The sequence below is a fragment of the Nycticebus coucang genome, chromosome 13 (assembly GCF_027406575.1).
Source record: "Nycticebus coucang isolate mNycCou1 chromosome 13, mNycCou1.pri, whole genome shotgun sequence".
Lineage (NCBI taxonomy): Eukaryota > Metazoa > Chordata > Mammalia > Primates > Lorisidae > Nycticebus > Nycticebus coucang.
The window spans coordinates 20,944,487-20,961,564 of NC_069792.1; the positions used below are offsets into that span (position 1 = coordinate 20,944,487).

At 44.3% G+C, this 17,078-nt stretch overlaps 1 pseudogene; it reads left to right on the forward strand.

Moving 5' to 3' along the window:
• The first annotated feature begins 367 nt into the window (after positions 1 to 367).
• On the forward strand, positions 368 to 11,404 carry LOC128563294 (calmodulin-regulated spectrin-associated protein 1-like; annotated as a pseudogene).
• The last annotated feature ends 5,674 nt before the right edge of the window (positions 11,405 to 17,078 follow it).

Sequence of the window (17,078 nt, forward strand, 5' to 3'; positions counted from 1 at the left end):
AGCAGTGGAGAACTGGCAAGTGGTTGTGTGTGTTCATTCAGTCTAATCCTGCCAGCAGCTGTAAGTACAGCACCAGTGAGATTGCAAACTGGAAAGGCCTTACCTGTAAGCTGTTTTGTTTTTGGACTTGGCACTCAGTTGAACTACCTTGGGAGAACTTAGGCAAGAGTGCGGAGGACTTTAAGGGTGTCTAGGCCCTCAGACTGAGCCACTGAGCCAGACCGAGCTAATAGGGTTCAGCTGTGGGCCCAGTGGAGTCATTGTGGGAGAACTGCCCTGGCAAGATCCACCCTCAGGGTCGCAGAGCAAGGATTGGGCGGGAGACCTTGGGTAAGTAATCTAGTGACTGAGCAGCCTAAAGGCGGGGATGGAGATGCCTTACAGCCTTGCCCTCAGAGGCATAGAGACCGGTTTTGGCACACTGGGTAAGTGGACAGCCACTTCAGGAGTGATCCCAGCAACAAGTGCTTTCCTGGGAAAGCTTCTGCTTAGCCAAGGTTAGCAGTTTACAGTGCCTTTTAAGCGGGCTGAGGAGAGATTTAGGCTCTCCAGCCTGTGGGGTTTGAGAAATCAGCAGAGGCCTCCAGTCTCAATCTCATACAGCTGTATCAGCATTGTGATTAACATCTAATATCCCAGAAGACCACCTGTTGCCCGGACAATATTCAGCAAGATATATATACTGCTTTGTTTTGTTTTGTTTTTTAATTTTAACATTTTCCCTTTAGATTTCTTTTTTGTTTTTTCATTTTTCTAGTTTAAAAATAATTTTCCATTGTTGCCTTCTTTAACAATTAAAACTTCATATTTGCTAGTGTTTCTGCCACTATTATTTGGTTTTTCCCTCAATTTTACCCATAAAGTTTTCCGTTTGCTTGTTTTGGTTTGATTTATAGCATTTTTGTCTTTCCTCTCTACTTGGTGGAGGAAGGGTACTGTGTCTGAACAGGCTAGCAAAGAGCTGCTGACCTCAAGGGAACTACTCAACCCGGCACCCCCACTGGTTGAGGGGTTTTAAGGTTGGGTCAAAGTACCCTACTGTACACCTATATTGCTCCTGTCTCCCTCTTTCTGTGCCTATCTTCTTTTTGTCAATATTCCCTTTTATTCACCCCCTCTCCACTCTCTTTTTTCTTTTCTTTCTTTCTTTCTTTCTTTTTTCCCTTATTGCTGTTCAGTCTTCTCATCCTTCTGGTCCTGTACCAAAAGGACTCAACAAAACCCTAGTCCAGAGGCATGGTAACTTAAAAAGCAAGAGGAAGTGAAAGGAAATTAGGGCAAGGAAACAGATAAACAGATATCTTCCTCTTCCTGAGGAAGAATCAGCAGAAAAATCCTGGTAACACGGAAAAAACAGTCCAGAGCAACCCCCACCCCCCCAAGGGACTGTGAGGTAGCTACTGCAGAGGATTCCACCTATAAAAAAATGTCAGAAATGACAGGGAATTTAGCATACAGATAATGAAAACAATGAAGGAAACGATGGAAACAATGAAGGAAACTGCTGATAAAGTGGAAAATAACCAAAAGGAAATCCAAAAATAGAATCAAACAAGAGATGAATGATATGAAGAATATAGAAAGGATATAGCATAGCTGAAGGAACTGAAGCAGTCAATTAGGGAACTTAAAGATGCAATAGAAAGTATCAGCAACAGATTAGACTATGCAGAAGAATCTCAGAGATAGAGGACAAAGCTCTTGAGATAACTCAGATAATTAAAGAGGCAGAAAAGAAGAAAGAGATAGCAGAACGTTCACTCACAGAATTATGGGACTTAATGAAGTGTTCAAACATATGAGGGATAGGTATCCTAGAAGGGAAAGAAGAATGCCCCCAGGGGAATGGAAGCCATACTAGAGAATATTATAAATGAAAATTTCCCAAATATCACCAAAGATTCTGACGCACTCCTTTCAGAGGGATATCAGACCCTCAACCTAGGTCGACTCAACTCTAACTGAGCTTCCCCCAAGAGACATTGTGATGAACCTGCGCCAGTTGACCTACAGGGGCAAATCCATCAGGTTGACTGCAGACTTCTCTAATGAAACTTTTCAAGCAAGAAGACAATGTCATCTCCCTTTAATCTACTTAAACAGAACAATTTCCAGCCCAGAATTCTATATCCTGCTAAGCTAAGCTTTAAAACTGACAGAGAAATCAAATCATTTACTGATATATACAAACACTGAGGAAATTCGCCACAACAAGACCAGCTCTACAGGAAATATTTCAACCTGTTTTACACACTGACCATCACAATTTATCAACAGCAAAGTAACAACTCAGCAATTAAAGGAAAGAACCTAACCTCCACAATGATGCAAAAGATAAAACTAAGCAATGGACTCTCAGAAAATAAGATGATTAGAATACTACCACACTTATCGATTATCTCAATAAATGTTAATGGCTTCAATTCCCCACTGAAGAGGCATAGATTGGCTGACTGGATTAAAAAACACAAGCCAGGTGGTGCCTGTGGCTCAATGAGTAGGACACCAGCCCCATATACCAATGGTGGTGGGTTCAAACCTGGCCCTGGCCAAACTGCAGCAAAAAATGGCTAGGCGTTGTGGCGGGCACCTCTGGTCCCAGCTACTCAGGAGGCTGAGGCAGGAGAATCACCTAGGCCCAGGAGCTGGAGGTTGCTGTGAGCTGTGACGCCATAGCACTCTACTGAGGGCAATAAAGTAAGACTCTGTCTCAAAAAAAACCCCACCAGCTATCCATTTGCTGTCTGTAGGATACACACCTAGCTTCAAAAGACAGATTAAAACTCCCAGTTAAGGGTTGGAAGACAATCAGGCAAACAGAATTCAGAAGAAAAGAGGAGTTGCAATCTTATTTTCAGATACATGTGGATTTTAAGCAACTAAAGTCAAAAAAGACAAAGATGGTCACTTTATATTGGTCAAGGGAAAAATACAACAAGAAGATGTTTCAATTCTAAATATTTATGCACCCAATTTAAATGCTCCCAGATTCTTGAAACAGACCTTACTCAGTCTGAGCAATATGTATAATACCATAATAACAGGGGACTTTAACACTCCTCTTACAGAGCTGGACAGATTCTCTATTAAACAAAGATATAAGGGACTTAAATAAGACCCTAGAACAACTGTGCTTGATAGACACATATAGAACACTCCATCCCAAAGATAAAGAATATACATCCCTCTCATCTCACCATGGAACATTCTCCAAAATTGATTATATCCTAGGCCACAAAACAAACTTCAACAGAGTCAAAAGAATTGAAATTTTACCTTGTATCTTCTCAGATCACAAGGCACTAAAGGTGGAACTCAACTCCAACAAAAAACGTTCAACCCCACACAAAGGCAGGGAAATAAAACAACCTTCTGTTGAATGACAGTTGGGTGCAGGAAGAAATAAAAGAGGAAATTATTAACTTCCTTGAACATAACAACAATAAAGACACAAGCTACCGAAACCTGTGGGATGTTGCAAAAGTAGTTCTGAGAGGAAAATTTATCACTTTAGATTCCTACATTCGAAAAACAGAAAGAGAGCACATCAACAAACAAATGAACTATCTTATGGAATTGGAAGAAAGAAGAACAATCAAAGCCTAAACCCAGCAGAAGAAAAGAAATATCCAAAATTAAATCACAGATTAATGAAATTGAAAACAAAAGAATCATTCAGAAAATTAATGAAACAAGGAGTTAGTTTTTTGAAAAAATAAATAAAATGGATAAACTTTTGGCCAGACTAACTAGAAATAGAAAAGTAAAATCTCTAGTAACCTCAATCAGAAATGATAAAGGGGAAATAACGGATGCCACAGAGATACAAGAGATTATCTCTGAATACGACCAGAAACTCTATGCCCAGAAATTTGATAGTGTGAAAGAAATGGGTCAATATTTGGAATCACACCCTCTCCCTAGACTTAGCCAGGAAGAAATAGAGCTCATGAACACACCAATTTTAAGTATTGAGATTCAAGAGACAATAAAAAATCTTCCAACAGGCTTGGTGCCTGTGGCTCAAGTGGCTATGGCGCCAGCCACATACACCTGAGCTGGCAGGTTGAATCTAGCCCAGGTCCCACCAAACAACAATGACAGCTGCAACCAAAAAAAAAAAAAAAAAATAGCCGGGCGTTGTGACGGGCGCCTGTAGTCCCAGCTACTTGGGAGGCTGAGGCAAGAGAATTGCTTAAGCCCAGGAGTTGGAGGTTTCTGTGAGCTAAGATGCCATGGCACTCTACCCAGGGTGACAGCTTGAGGCTCTGTCTCAAAAAAAAAAAAAAAAAAATCTTCCAAAAAAGAAATGCCCTGGTCCAGAGGCTTCACACCAGAATTCTATCAAACCTTCAAGGAAGAGCTTATTCCTGTACTGCAGAAATTATTCCAAAAAATTGAGGAGGAAGGAATCTTCCCCAACACGTTCTATGAAGCAAACATCACCCTGATACCAAAACCAGAAAAAGACCCAACTAAAAAGGAGAATTTCAGACCAATTTCACTAATGAATATAGATGTAAAAATTCTCAAAATCCTAGCCAATAGATTACAGCTTATCACAAAAAAAGTCATTCATCATGATCAAGTAGGTTTCATCCCAGGGATGCAAGGCTGGTTTAACATATGCAAGTCCATAAACATTATCCAACGTATTAACAGAAGCAGAAACAAAGACCATATGATCCTCTCAATAGATGCAGAAAAAGCATTCGATAAAATCCAGCATCCTTTTCTAATTAGAACACTGAAGAGTTTAGGCATATGTGGCACATTTCTTAAACTGATCAAAGCTATCTATGACAAACCCACAGCTAATATTTTACTGAATGGAGTAAAACTGAAAGCTTTTCCTCTTAAAACTGGAACCAGACAAGGTTGTCCTCTGTCACCTTTACTATTCAACATAGTGCTGGAAGTTCTAGCCAATACAATTAGGCAAGACAAGGAAATAAAGGGCATCCAAATGGGAGCAGAGGAGGTCAAACTCTCCCTCTTTGCTGATGATACAATCTTATACTTAGAGAACCCAAAGGCTCAACCACAAGACTCCTGGAAGTCATTAAAAAATATAGTAATGTCTCAGGATATAAAATCAAATGTCCACAAGTCAGTAGCTTTTGTATATGGCAATAACAGTCAAGATGAGAGGCTCATTAAGGACACAATTCCCTTCACCATAGCTTCAAAGAAAATGAAATACCTAGGAATATACCTAACAAAAGAGGTGAAGGACCTCTATAAAGAAAATTATGAAATCCTAAGAAAGGAAATAGCAGAGGACATTAACAAATGGAAGAACATACCATGCTCATGGCTGGGAAGAATCAACATTTTAAAAATATCTATACTTCCCAAAGCAATCTACCTATTCAATGCCATCCCTATTAAAATACCAATATCGTACTTTCAAAACTTGGAAAAAATAATTCTGCATTTTGTATGGAACCAGAAGAAAACGTGTATAGCTAAGGCAGTTTTTAGTAATAAGAACAAAGCTGGGGGCATCAGCATACCAGATTTTAGTTTGTACTACAAAGCCATAGTGCTCAAGACAGCATGGTATTGGCACAAAAACAGAGACATAGACATTTGGAATGGAATAGAAAACCAGGAAATGAAAGTAACATCTTACAACCACCTAATCTTTGATAAACCAAACAAGAACATACCATGGGGGAAAGACTCCCTACTCAATAAATGGTGCTGGGAGAACTGGATGTCTACATGTAAAAGACTGAAACTGGACCCCTTTCTCCACTCACAAAAAATGATTCAAGATGGATAAAGGACTTAAATTTAAGGCATGAAACAATAAAAATCCTCAAAGAAAGCATAGGAAAAACACTGGAAGATATCGGCCCTGGGAAAGACTTCATGAAGAAGACTCCCATGGCAATTGCAACAACAACAAAAATAAACCAAATGGGACTTAATGAAATTGAAAAGCTTCTGTACAGCTAAGGAGACAACAACCAAAGCAAATAGATAACCTACACAATGGGAAAGGATATTTGCATATTTTGAATCAGACAAAAGCTTGATAACTAGGATCTATAGAGAACTCAAATTAATCCACGTGGGAAAAACCAACAATCCCATATATCAATGGCAAGAGATGAATAGAACCTTCTCTAAAGAAGACAGACGAATGGCTAACAAACATATGAAAAAAATGCTCATCATTTCTAATTATTGGAGAAATGCAAATCAAAACCACCCTGAGATACCATCTAACCCCAGCGAGAATGGCCCACATCACAAAATCCCAAAACTGCAGATGCTGGCGTGGATGTGGAGAGACGGGAACACTTTTACACTGTTGGTGGGACTGTAAACTAACACAACCTTTTTGGAAGGAATTATGGAACACCCTCAAAGAATTGAAGCTTGAGCTCCCATTTGATCCTGCAATCCCATTACTGGGCCATCTACCCAGAAGGAAAAAAAATCCTTTTATCATAAGGACACTTGCACTAGACTGTTTATTGCAGCTCAATGTACAATCACCAAAATGTGGAAGCAGCCTAAATGCCCACCAACCCAGGAATGGATTAACAAGCTGTGGTATATGTACACTATGGAATACTATTCAGCCATTAAAAATGGAGACTTTACAGCCTTTGTATTAACCTGGATGGAAGTGGAACACATTCTTTTTCGTAAAGCATCACAAGAATGGAGAAGCATGAATCCTATGTACTCAATTTTGATATGAGGACAATTAATGACATGGTGGGGGTGGGGGAACGGGAAAACAGAGAGAGAAAGAAAGAGGGACGGGTGGGGGAAAGGAAGACCAGAGAGAGGGAAGGATGGAGGAGGGGGAGGTCTTGTTGTGTGGCACTCCTTTTGGGGGCAAGACATGATTGTAAGAGGGACTTTACCTAACAAATGGAATCAGTGTAACCTGGTTTCTTGTATCCTTGATGAATGCCCAACAATAAAAAAAAAAAAAAAAGCCGTTATTCACGTGAGAGGCTGAGGCAGGTGGATTGCCTCAGCTCACGGGTTTGAGACCAGCCAGAGCCAGAGCAAGACCTCATCTCTAATAAATAGCCGAGCATTGTGGCAGGTACCTATTGTCCCAGCTACTTGGGAGGCTGAGGCAAGAGAATAGCTTGAGCCCAAGAGTTTGAGGTTGCTGTGAACTATTATGCCTTGGTACTCTACCCAGGGTGACATAGTGAAACTCTGTCTCAAAAAGAAAAAAAAGGAAACAGCAGTTATTGGAAAGTCCACCTCATCAAAAGGTCCCTTATCTATGAGAGCACCTTTCCACTAGGCAGTCACCCTTCTTCCCGTTGCTGGAGGATTTGATAAGGGCCGGCAGTGATGGTCCTGCTCTATTAGCTGTGATTCTCTTTTACAGCCATGAGCAGATGAAGCTGCATGTGGGAAAGTCACTTCTGCCTTTAGCCAGTCCCACCCTTTGCTGCCACTGAGACAAAAACAGCAAAAGACCATGCAGGGAGAGGACACTCCCCATTAGTGACATCAATCTAAATCTTTAACCTGAGTGGATGGTCATTCTCAAGATTCAGCAATCCTGTGGTCAGAAAAAAAACAAAAACAGGCCTATATGCCAGTCACTCCCTTAGGGCTCCATGATGCTGCAAGTTGAGATATAAATCCTGGTTTTGGTGACAGCATCAGCATGGCCCTCTCCATCAGCAAAGACGGTATGGCATGTTAATCTGACTCCGCAGAACCAGCCCCACCCCATAGCTCTGGAGGCCAATGGGAAGAGCCTCTTGAACCATGACAATATTGAGGGAGAGGTGGAAGAACTTGTGGCCATTACTAGAACAGATGTGGTTCCCCATTGTGGTGACCTGGAGGTGTGCAGGGTCTCACTTTGGGCCTCAGGGCTGACAGGTCTCCCCAGGGTGGACACATCAGAGAGTGAGCTTGACTGTGTTTTCTTGGAGCCCTTGATGCTGGCAGTGCTTAAGCCAACAAAAGAGAAGCAGGTTCTTACTAAGGAGGATGAGCATGAAGAAGGGAGACTGATGAGCCTCACATCCCAGAGGTCTGAGGACCATTTGTCTTCAGTACAAAAGAAAATGACCAGGGCAGTGCCTATGGCTCAAGGAGTAGGGTGCCGGTCCCATATGCCGGAGGTGGCGGGTTCAAACCCAGCCCCGGCCAAAAACCAAAAAAAAAAAAAAAAAATGACCAGCAGTCATGACTTGAGTAAGACTTTGACCCCCCATTCCCTGTTTAGAATTTCCTACAGGCATTGACCCTGCAGAGGCAGGGCCGCAGTTGGCAGAAGCTGCAGGAGCAGCATGTGGCAGGCTTCTGTTGATGGGTGGATTCTACGTGTCACCTTGGGGACAGTCTGCCAAGGGCTTCTTCTTGTGCACAGGCAGGGCCAATGAGGACACAGAGGGAAGGTTCCGCATTAGCTGTTCAAAGAGCCCCAACTCTCATGATGCAAAGCTGTGGGCTGCTCGAGGCAGGATTCTGACTCTGACGTTGTAGACATGGAAGAAGTGGAGCCTGGCTTTATTGGTGGGGACCATCCTGTGATCGTCACCAGATACACTGGTGAGGAGGAACCAGCCAAGCTCCAGGAGGACTTGAAAGTGAAGGAGCACAAGGACAAGCACTATGCCAGCAGCTGCTCCAGCCTCTGTCTGAGCACAACCTCGCACATCAGCAGCGTCTCCATGGCCAGTGGAAGTGTGAAGATGACCGGCTTCTTGGAGAGGAAGCTTCAGAGACTCAACAGCTGTGAGACCAAGTCCAGCACGAGCAGCTCCCAAGAGACCATGCGTCAGAGAGCTGCCCAGCCCCTCTGAGGACATGGAGACAGAACAGAGAGCAGAGCCTCAGCAGGTACAGCAAGGACCCGCCAGCCTCCTGGCATCTGAGCTGCTGCAGCTGCGCTAGCTGGAGGAGAAGAGTGGGGCCATCGAGGTCCAGAAGAAGGTGGAGGCGCGGTCCGCCCGGCAGTGCCTAACGCTGGGCAAGGCTGCCTTTCTGCCGTGGTGAAGAGGGAAAGGTCAATACCTTCACCTAGTTGGCTGAAGCCAGAGCCCTTCACAGAAGATTATGCCCAGCACAATGGAGAGGACTTCCATGAAGGTGTTTCTTTTTTTTTTTTTTGTGATTTTTGGCCGGGGCTGGGTTTGAACCCGCCACCTCCGGCATATGGGACCAGCGCCCTACTCCTTGAGCCACAGGCACCGCCCCCATGAAGGTATTTCTAAGATGAAGGTTTTCTCACTGCGGGCATGGAGAGAAGATGTCCTCAGTGAGGCCCAGGACATGGACAGAGCAAGCTCAGCATTCATCCAGCAACATAAACCAAAAGACCTCTCTGTGCTGCATGTCGTGGGGAAAAACAATGTGATTCCTGCTGTTCTCCTGGAGGACGGTGTTGGTGAGGTCGTAGAGATCAGTGAGTGTGACCTTTCCATCCAGAAATTTAACAAACCATGAGCAGGCTGCAGTTGGCTCTCTTAAAGATCTCTCAGCAGCAAGAGCAGCTACTTAGGAGGTTCCCTATGGTACCAAGTCCAAGTTCTAAAAACAGCCTGCAGGACCAGAAAGCCATGCCATCGCTGCACTTGTGGAGCTTCTGTCCTGATAGCAGCGACCAGCCTCTGCCAGACCCCTGGTCTCAGTCAGGGTCAGAATTCCTGTTCTGAAAGACCAGCTGAGCTGAAGGTCTCAAAAGACAGGCAGCAGGGGTTCTCCAGAAGTAAAACCCTGAGACCCAGTGTAGAGACTCTCCCACAGCTGAGATCCTTTCCCCCAACAACTGCCCTCCAACGCCAGCTGGGGAGGTGCAGAGCCTGGTGGTGACCCACACGGGAAGTGTCTCTTTGACAGCTACAGGCTCCATGACGAAAGCAACCAGCAGACTTTGGTTCTGTCTTCTTCCAAAGAAGCCAACATTGTATCAGAGCAAGTGAGCTTCAGAGAGGTGCTGGGTACTAATGTGAAGGAGGCAGGGCTGGGCTGCTCAGACAGATGTCTCAGGAAGTGAAAGCGTCCCTGTGGAGGAGCCCCTGTGGGCCAGGGCCAAGGTCATAGAGTGGACCTCTCTGGCCTGACAGCTCCAGGCAAGGACCTCGAGGCAGCAAGTCTCCACGTCTTTACAGATCTCATCAGTGAAGGTGACCTTAAACCAGGGGCCGGCTTCTTCTTCCAGGATGAACAGAAAGCAGCCGATGAACTTGCCAAGAAGTGGGCGGCATTCCTTCCCAGGCAGCAGTGAGGCTGGAGGCTTGTGCCGCAGCAGCAGCTGGAAGTGGAGGTTGAGCTCAAGGGAGATGAGGCCCATTGCAAAGCTGAGGAAGAGCCAGTTTGGAAAGTGGAGAGAATGCTACGGAGAGCTTATTAAACAGGAATACCTGTGGAGGAAACAGCAGCAGATTTTAGAAGAACAAGGACTCAGCAAACTAAATCAATTTCGGCTAAATCAAAGCCGAAAAAGCCACAGCCAAAGTCAGTCCATCGGGAAGAGTAGTGTAGTGATTTGAGAGCCAAGTGCTCCTCCTGTGTGATAACTTGAGCCAGAAGCATTCTGGGTCCAGCCTGTCCTTAGCCTCTGCAGCACCTCAGAACCAGAGAACATTCATTTGGGGCGCTCCTTCCAGTGAGTTGAGTCGATGGAGGCCTTGCCCATACTAAGCCAAACCCCAGCAGAAGCACGGACCGAGACTGGGAGACCGCCTCGGCAGCCTGGTCCCAGGCCTCGGTGGCCGAGTACGCAGGTCCCAGGCTCTTTAAGGAACCCAGTAGCAAATCAAACAAGCTGACTAGTGGCAATGCTATATCCCATTGCCATGGAAAAGTGAATGAAGCTCACAAGAATTCAGTATTGGCTTAGCTCCGGCCACATACACCAGGCTGGTAGGTTCGAACCTGGCCAGGGCCTGCTAAACAACAACAACTACAACAAAAAAAAAATAGCTGGATGTTGTGGCGGGCACCTATTGTTCCTGCTACTTGGGAGGCTGAGGCAAGAGAATCGCTTAAGCCCAAGAGTTTGAGGTTGCTGTGAGCTGTGATGCTACAGCACTCTACTGAGGACGACATAGTGAGACTCTGTCTAAGAAAAAAAAAAAAAAAAAGGCAACCCAAGAATTCAATATTGGAGGAGCTGGAGAAGTGTGATGCCAATCACTACACCATACTGTTCCACGACGCTGGCTACCAGTTCAGGGGGATCTACTGCTACCATCCTGATACTGAAGAAATCTACAAACTCCCTGGCACAGGGCCAAAGAACATCACCAAGAAAATGATTGACAAACTGTATAAATACAGTTTAACTTGATCCCAGCCAAAACTATGGCCACCAGCATGGATGGCTCTCACAAGCCTAAACCACTTGGGGCAGCTCAAGTGGCCGACAGTGCCAAAGAAGACCCATACTAGTAAATGACATGGACGGCTGAGAGCCTTCAGGGCACCGCGGGTCCTTATTTATTATTTCCATCATTTGGTACAAAGTCTGCAAAGTCACAGGCCTTTTGCAAAGAGGCTTCTAGGTAACAAAAGAAAACCCACCTTAGCCCATCTCACACAGGGCTGCCAGGCAGAGGGGCTGGAGGAACAAACACCCTGCTCTCAGCGTCCTGCTGCTGTAGTTGCTGCTGCCCATTGAGGTTCCTGAGCAGAGGAACCTGTGGGCATGATCCCAGGGCATCAGCCCCCCTTACTTGAAGCTCCCCTTCAATGTGAGTTGATTAAAGTCCACTTCAATTTCTGCTTCCCACCTTGCTCCTTAGTATATCCCCTGACACCCTCCTGCCAGCTACAGGACAAACTCCCTCTTGGGTTGGGGTGTTTGAATATCTTTAGAGAAGGAATTCATAATTGGAAATCTTTTTCATTTGAGAAATTGTATGATATTTATTTTATTTTTCTTATTTTATTTTGAGACAGAACCTCAAGCTGTTGCCCTGGGTAGAGTGCCGTAGCATCACAGCTCACAGCAACCTCCAACTCCTGGGCTCAAGCGATTCTCCTGCCTCCACCTCCCAAGTAGCTGGGATGACAGGCGCCTGCCACAATGCCTGGCTATTTTTTGGTTGCAGCCGTCATTGTTGTTTGGCGGGCTCCAGCTGGATTCGAACCCGCCAGCTCAGGTGTATGTGGCTGGTGCCTTAGCTACTTGAGCCACAGGCGCCGAGCCGAGAAATTGTATGGTATTTATTGATTGTGTTTACTGCCAACATTTATATACGAGTCTTAAGATTTCTGAAAAAATTCTTGTCCCTTGCTGCTCAGAAAAAGTTGACAGAAAATCCCAGTCCGCTGAACGTACTGATGTTGGCAGTCTGTCTCCTGCACATGCCAGGGCTGTTTCTGACACACAATCGTGAGGGCATGGAATGGTACTGAGCCAGGTGCAGCAAGGGTTTGGATAGTGCACTAATGATTTGTTCACTTTAATAAAGACAGATTTTGGTAAAGCAGAATTTAGAAAAAAAAGAAAGTAAAATTCAGGGTTATGCACTTGGAGTTGAAAAGTGAACACGTTCAAAGGCAAGGTGCCAAAAACTCAAAGGCAGTTGGCTGGAAAATTGAAAGTAGAGCTTTAGTGGACAGCCAGTTGACCGGGAGGAATTGTCACAATCCTGCAGTTCTGTTGATTGAAAAAAATGCAAGCGGAGAACTGTGGCAAATGAAAAGCATGTCTGTATCATGAGGTAATTGTTACATTGCTCTCTGTACTGACCAGAGCAGTAACAGAGAGCTGGGGCTGACTCCAGGCGCTGGAGTTCAATGGGAATTGAGAGAATGTGGACACAGTTCATAGCAAAAGCAGAATAGTCATCAGTGACCAGCAAACAAGGGCTAAAGGACCTGAGATGATTTAGCTTAGAGAGGGGACACATCAGGGGCGACTTAAGAAGCGTAAGCTTTGGACTTAAACTTCAGAGGAGCCATTACATGGAGGATGATGGCTATTTTTTCTGTGTTGCCACGACACAAAAAGAATGGGCTCATTAAAGTCAAACAAAAGGAAGAATTTACTGATTCCTAGGGTTGTTGGACACCAGATAGTGTTGGAGATTTTTTTTCTGTAAGACTTTCCAGACATCCAAGTTCCTTCGAATGCAGTGAATTTACTGGGTCCTTACGTGCAGGCATGGGAGGCTCGCAATCACTTTTCTTTCATGACCTGGATGATGGATGATGCCCACTGTGGGACGCACTCCATAACCATGCTAAAACTAACACTTTGCACAAATCCCAGCATCTTGCTGAAATTGCTTCCCTTTCCTTCCTCTCAAGAAAACATGTCAGAAAACAAGTGAGAGCCATGTGATAATCAGGATAACCTCAACTCCTCTTTAAACAACAACAAAAAAAAGGTAGGTAGGTGAGGGGCCTCATGCCTGTAATCCAAGCACTTGGGAGGCCGAGGTGAGGGGGATTGCCAGTTCTCACAGGTTCAAGACCAGCCTGAACCAAAGCAAGACCCTGTCTTTAAAAAAAGCCAAACGTTTTGGCAGGTACCTGTAGTCCCAGCTACTTGGGAGGCTCAGGCAAGAGGATCACTTGAACCCAAGCATTTGAGGTTGCTGTGAGCTAAGATGCCACTGTACTCTACCAAGGTTGACCAAGGGAGACTGTCTCAAAAATAAAAAGGTAAATGTTTTATAAATATCAGACTTTTAGCTATGGTCTGTAAAAATAACTTGTGATGGGATCATTCAACGTTCTTTAACAAATATTAATAATTATTGAGAGAAGGTTGTGCGCAAGTGTGTTAGGGTTATCTAGGGTTAAATCAACTTGGGAAATGTGGCTGTAGGACTGTGGAGAAGGACCGATGAGCCTGCGTGTGTGCACTCTGAGATGCACAGCATGAGAAGAAAGTCAGTCAACAGGAAAGCTGGGGCAAGAGTGCAGTGGACGCTGCATGTGTGAAGGCTTCCAGGCTGGATGGTCATGGAGGAATTGGAAATGGAAAGATATCTCAATATAGTACCAGGGGTGATGGGAGATGCAGCTGTGCAGGAGGCACAGAGGTCACAGGTGCCTTGTTACTAAGCTCAGGTTTCACCCCTGGAGCATAGTGGAGCCATGGGATTGTTTTATGCAGGGGAGGATGTTATCAATTTTATGTTTCAGAAAGATAACTCAGGCTGCAGTGTAAAAAATTGGTTAGAGAGGCTTTGAAGTTAATCTGGCCTGAGTTGACTCTACGGTCAATTTTAAGATTTTCTTTTTTTTTAAATTAATTTTTAAAGATTTCAGATATTACATGGATTGCTTTTGTAGTGCTTGAGTCATGACTATCATTGGGTAAGTGTGCCCATCACCCAGATAGTGTGCATTGGACCAGTTTGGTAGGTGTTTGCCCCTTCTCCCTCCCCTTTCCCTTCTGAATTTTAAGTTTTTTTTTTTTTGAGACAGAGCCTCAAGCTGTCGCCCTGGGTAGAGTGCCGTGGCGTCACAACTCACAGCAACCTCCAACTCCTAGACTTAAGCGATTCTCCTGCCTCCGCCTCTCAAGTAGCTGGGACTACAGGCACCTGCCATAACACGCGGCTATTTTTTAGTTGCAGCTGTCATTGTTGTTTGGCGGGCCCGGTCTGGATTTGAACCCTCCAGCTCAGGTGTATGTGGTTGGCGCCTTAGCTGCTTGAGCCTCCAGTGCCAAGCCTTCTTCTTTTTTTTTTTTTTTCTGAGACAGAGTCTCACTATGTCTCCCTCAGTAGAGTGCTATGCCATCACAGCTCACAGCAACCTCTAACTCTTGGGCTTAAGGGATTCTCTTGCCTCAGCCTCCCAAGTAGCTGGGACTACAGGTGCCCACCACAATGCCCAGCTATTTTTCTGTTGCAGTTGTCATTGTTGCCCAGCTGGCCTGGGCTAGTTTTGGACCCGCCACCCTTGGTGTATGTGGCTGGCACCGTAACTATTGTGCTATGAGCGCCAAGCCGGAATTTTAAGATTTTCATAAATAAATGATTTAATCTCACTGAATTTCAGTTTCCTCATCTGTAAAATGGAGATAATTATGCCTATCTGGCAGGGTGGCCATGAAGATAAGTTCAAATATTGCACGTCAAGAGGCTGTCGAGTGGCTGATAACCTGATATGGGTGCTCAGCAAACACTGGTTCCCTTCTCCACAAATGCACAGTAAATTAGCAAATGATAGATGCGCTTGCCACGGTACTGAACCAAATACTTTTTTCTTCAGTTGAGAGTGATTATTACATGGGTAGTTTCTACAATCCTCTTAAAACTATAGAGACTAAGCTTGAACTTGATTTTCCTTCAGCCCTTTAATCATCTTTGTGGTTCTTTGGAGAACCCACTCCAATTTTTCAAAATTCCACTCCAATTGTGGAGACCACAGCTAGATTAGTCACTGTGGAGAACTCATTATCATTAGATCAACACTGTGCAGTCACTTGGGCGGCTGGCTCAGCCCTGTAAGCCCAGTCGGCCAGTCCCCATCGACAAATAGGTTGTGTTCCAGAAGTTCATTAGTAAGTTGGTTGTTTAGAACACAGAAAGCCTTTCCCCATAGAAACAGAATTATAGATGGTGGCTTTTTTCCCAGGCCAGTGCACAAAAATCTATTTAATGCACTTGCAGCTGAACCAGGGCCTGGCCATGTAGTCCCGCCAGTTCTTAACTTGCCTAATCCCTAGTGGAACAGACAATCCCCCAGAGCCTGAGAACCTCTGAACCCTGTGGATCCAACCCCTGAGCCCTGAGGGAGATGAGAACTCGGCTGACAGTTTTAGTGTGAGAATCATTTGTAGCCTGATCATGAAGAACACTTCTTTGAAATAGGTCTTTACCTGAAATTGTGCTTGTTATTATATATACAAGTAATAGAGCCATGTTATAAATAACCTACCATATGAGTATACTGGATACTTTACCTAACTCTACCTAAATTATCTCTTAAGTTTCACGATACTCCTTCTAGAAAAATACTGTTTTTCTCAGTCTTCCCATTTTTCCTGTATCTTAAGGAGATTGTGGCCCAAGGTCAGGCAAAAAGAAGGTGGGAAAACTGATGTGGGATCCCTGGTTTTTTATCTTGCAAAGTGGAAATCTTTTCACTGCACAACACTGCCTCCCAGTGGAGCCTACTAAACATACACAGTAGCATCACTAAATCTGCCACACTGCATATACCTCTCAATGAAGTAACAAGTCCTTCATTCATACATCCAACAAAGAAGCTTTGAGTGCTTCCAATGAGCTAGGCCTTGGGAACACAAAATCAAATTAGACTTGGTGCTCTCACAGAGTGGTTGGGAAAAGGAATAAGTAAGTCAACAACTGAAATCAATGAGATGAGAATGTGATCAAATTTAAAAAAAAACAAAAGATTGCACAGAAACCCAGGAGAGAGAGAGAGAGAGGTGTTAGGAAGACCAGGGTGGTGGTGGACAAGAAAAGCTTCCTGGAAAAGGTGAAATGAACAGAATTTTGAAGGATGAGGTGGAGTTAGATGCCAACCTACAATGACAAATGTCAAAGGGCATTCTATGTAAAAGGAACAGCACGTTTAAATGTATAGGGACATAAAATACACCAAGGATAGGTTAAGCATTTCTTTGGCTCATCTGCTTTTGTGATAAATTACAGGAAAGAGAAACTGATGACCTGCCTATGGAATTGACAAGGTAAAATGATATTTTAGTATAGTTTTAATTTGCCTTTCTAAGAGATAGGGTCTCACTTTGCAGCTCAGACTGGAGTGCAATGGCTATTCACATGTGTGATGATAGTACACTACAGCCTCAGACTCCTAGGCTCAAGCAAACCTCCAACCTCAGCCTAAGGAGTGGCTAGAACTATAGGTGTGTACCACTGTAGTGGCTAAATTCTTTATGTATTTAAAATATATATGATTTTATTGTGAACTATCTACATTTATTGTTTGATTTTTTTTTTTTTTTTTTGTAGAGACAGAGTCTCACTCCATGGCCCTCGGTAGAGTGCCGTGGCCTCACACAGCTCACAGCAACCTCCAACTCCTGGGCTTAAGCGATTCTCCTGCCTCAGCCTCCCAAGTAGCTGGGACTACAGGCGCCTGCCACAACGCCCGGCTATTTTTTGGTTGCAGTTTGG